We start from the raw sequence: 4,099 nt of genomic DNA, 5'->3' as shown, positions 1-4,099 counted from the left end.
CTGGTGGAGGAAACGGAAACACTTAAAGAGTAAACTAATAATAGCAGGGTATCTGAAGTCACCAGTTTGTCCTTGCAGGTATCAGTGACCTATAGCACTCTTTAAACTCCTGTGGTTCTAGGTAAAACAAACCTTCCCAGCAGAGGCATAATACTACCTATTCTATACCAAGCATTCTTCTAAAGACTTTTTAATATATTATTTTGTTTAGTTTTCACAGTGACTTTTTGTAGTAGGTGTTGATCTCCTCATTTTCAGATGAGGAAACTCAGGGTCAGACAGGCAAAGGGACTAACCAGAGATCCTCTAGGTAAGAAGTGATGGAACCAGGATCCAAAGCCAGGTTCTCTGGCTCTGGGGGCTGTCCCTTCACCCTCCAGGTTAAACTAGCCGGAGCCAGGGAGGGCGGCTCTGGGAACCACACTGGATAGGACTCCTTCCTCTCTGAGGTTGTGGGGAATCCACTGTTGCCTGCTCCTGCTCTTACTGACTAAAGTCCTCTTGTGTGTGTTGTATTCAGTAACTTGAGGGAGAATCTGCTCAGCTTGTCCACCCACCACCCAGGGTAGGAATCCCTCTCAGGGAAGGGGTCTCCTGCCCCTTCATAGGCTTTGGGCCACTCCCAGATGGTTGCTTTTAGGGGAGAAAAGGATGCCAATCCAATCAGTTGTGACCAGAACGGTGGGAGTCACATGGCATAGGGGAATCAAATGGTTCCCTGCAACCATCTGATTGTTAGGAAGCGCTTGCCTAGCGCATGCATCTACAAAGAAGGATGTGACAGCTCTTCCTCCCCACTTCTGCTGAATTGCTGCTGGCTGTGCACTCAGAAGCCTTAAAAAACACACATGTTTGCACATAGTATATTTATAAAACTGTTAATAGTGAAAAATAAATGTAACTATCCAGCCATAGGGGATGTACCTAAACAACAGATTACCATATAACTGTTAAAATCAATGCTATATAAGTATACTTATTAACATAGAAAGATGTTTTTTCAGTATGTTGCTAAATGTCAGGATCAACTTGAAAAACAGAATGAATAGTCTGATCCTATTTTCAGAAGGAAAAAATGTATATGTGTGTATAGAAAAACATTTTCATTTATACATCAACATAATAGAGGCTGTCTCTGATAGGAAGGATTTTAGGTTATGTAAGTTCTTTTTGCTTATGTGTATTTACATTTTTCTACAGTAAATATACATTTCTTATTCAATAAACCTGTTATTTTTAAAAGATCTAATGATGTTAGAAATAATCTTAATTTTATAAAAAGAATTATCTCACCTTAAATATGAGAAAACAAAATATTTGAATTTCTTGTTCTTTCTCCCTTTTTTCCCCTTGTTTTTGGTGGAAAGCAAATAGTATTCATTGTGGAGAATGATTCTAGGTAGTAATTTACCTTAGAGCCATGGCATATCAGAGCTGGAAGAGATTTTAGGGATCATCTAGCCCAATTCCTTATTTAACAGATGAGGAAACTGGACTGAGAGGCTTAGCTAGTTCTATAAGTGCTCGATAGCGAAACTTTGGTTGGAATCCAGGTCCTTAGACACAGTCCAGAGCATTTTCTTTTCCTTTTTTTTGTTTCGAGACGGAGTCTCACTCCGTTACCCAGGCTGGAGTGCAGTGGCATGATCTTGGCTCACTCCAACCTCCGCCTCCTGGGTGCAAGTGATTCTCCTGCCTCAGCCTCCTGAGTAGCTGGGACTACAGGCGTGTGACACCATGCCTGGCTCATTTTTTGTATTTTTAGTAGAAACGGGGTTTCACCATGTTAGCCAGGATGGTCTCGAACTCCTGACCTCAGGTGATCCGTCCACCTCGGCCTTCCAAAGTGCTGGGATTATAGGCGTGAGCCACTGCACCCAGCCCAGTCCAGGGCATTTTCTACACCACCATGACAGGCTGTTATATTTGCCTCGTTGACACACAGAGACGGCTGGAATCATTTCGTATGGAGGTAACAACTCTTAAGCGTAGAAAAGGTTGTCATGCTGACCAGTCACTCTTCTTCAGTCACTGTTCTACTGAGAGGAAAACATGGGTTTTAACTGATTGCAGATCCAATGTTGCGAGTTACGACATTGTGATGGTGCTGGGAAAATAATTCTTGCAGTCCCTTCGAGAAATCTCCTACCTAGAAATCTTATATGTGATTCCACAAGAAGGCAGAGGCCAGGCCACAAGGGTTTTTCCATGTCCCCTCCTCTTCTTCAGCTGCTGAGTCATAAATGCTGCTTGGGATATTTTCATTTCTCTTCCCAACATTTATCTTTCTGAAAAGTGGGTAGTGATAGTTGTTCAAAGTCAGCATACCATAAACATCGCTCTTAACCCTTTTGCGAGACCAGTTTTGAGATGCTGCATTGATCATATTGCTTTGCCAACTCTCCTGGAGAATCCTTGGCATTAACTATATTGCATCAGTTAAGACTTTTGGTTACACACATCAGAAACTCCCCTTGAACTAGTTTAGCAAAAGAGGGAATGTATTAGCTTATGGAATCCATAGAAAGGTTGAGTATCCAAACTAAGAAAAGATCAGGAAAACATGGAGCTGGGCCTCAGGAACCACAAGCACCAGGGACTTCACTGTGCCGGCCTTTGTCTCTACTGCGTATCTGTTTCTCACTCATGGTTGCTTCGTTTCTTTTTTACTGCAGACAGGCTGTCTCCATTTCCATGGCCGTATTTCCATAGGACAGTTTCTATCACCAGAGATGAACTTAGCTGATCTTTCACTTGTTCTAAGTTAAGAAATCCCAATGGGAGGGCCAATGTGTGTTCCAGCTGTGACCAGGTTCTGGGTCATCTAAGAACATGATGTTTCCAACAGGAACACATTGTCTGGGGAAAAGCAGGTCTTAGAAGATTGGGAGGTGGTGGGCTAAGACCAGGATATCCTTCACCCCTAGCTACTCCTTAGAGATAATAAGTTTGATGAGAAGGCAGAACAATTAGATGATGAGTGAGAATTCTTCAGAAGTGGAAATAAAAATCCTGCAAGTGTGGATGTGCCTGGCCAGGGACATCCATTTTTACAATGTTTTGACATCCAGTGAAAAAATAATTGCAGTGAATCTCTCCCTGACTTGGCCCCCAAAGAGGCACACCTAGGTATTTTAGCACCTGAGTCAAGTTTGAAGAACTGTGCTGTCTCTTCCCAACCTTCTCTTCAGAGAACTAAACCACTACAATCCTGTAATTTTGGCCAGGTTTATAAATCCCTGATCCTTTATGTAGTGCATTTTTTCTACTCTGCACTTAGTTTGAATGTTGCTATTTTCATAGAGGAAATCAGAGGAAAGAGACTATAATTATAGGTCAAACACCAGCTCCGGAAACAGTGAAGGCAGCAGAGAGCCTGTGGCTCCCTGCCCTCTTCCAGGTTACACCCTGGACATCTCCCCCTTCTTTCCTGGAGCCTAGGTCAGCTCTTCGCCTCTTTATCTTCATATCTTTGCTCTCTTGTTTGCCAGTCCAGCATATCACGAGACAAAAAGGGAAAGTTACAACCAAAAGCCAGTGAGTTAAAACTGCACGATACTTGGGCAAGCCTGACTCTTGGAGATAATTCAAATGGAAAAGAAAAGACAAAAAAACCCACAACACGTCAGGTCATTGGCCTTTTTAAACAGACCGCCGGCAATATTTACTCCTCCTGAAATAGCACAGCCACATGAAATAAAACCGTGTTCAGTAAAGCCTGCAAAACAAAAGGACAATTTACTGGCTGGCATGCTCACTGAGGGCCCTCTGTTTACCGGCCAGATCAGGGCTCTGCTTCCGGGCTCTCTAGCCACCTTCTGCCCAAACCTGCCGGAGAGCTGTGGGGGTCAAGGTCAGATTTTCTTGGAGACCCTCCCCACTCTTTTCCCCTTAAATAATTTGGAAAGGCAGGTCGAGAGTTGGGAACAGGGCTGTGAAGAGTATGTGGCTGATGTGGCCTCTACTGTAGAAGCCCAGGTTGTGAATGTCACAGGAGGAGCTGCTAATGGTGTCTGCCCTTGTCCAGCATGGTCACCTCTGTTTCCTCTCTGTTCTTTACTCCTTACTTCTTAATGCATTTACCTCCCCCACACCTCCC

The sequence above is a fragment of the Hylobates moloch genome, unplaced genomic scaffold, assembly GCF_009828535.3.
Source record: "Hylobates moloch isolate HMO894 unplaced genomic scaffold, HMol_V3 SCAFFOLD_18, whole genome shotgun sequence".
In the NCBI taxonomy this organism is placed as follows: Eukaryota; Metazoa; Chordata; class Mammalia; order Primates; family Hylobatidae; genus Hylobates; species Hylobates moloch.
The sequence above is the reverse complement of the archived record's forward strand: the minus strand, read 5'-3'. Positions refer to the sequence as shown.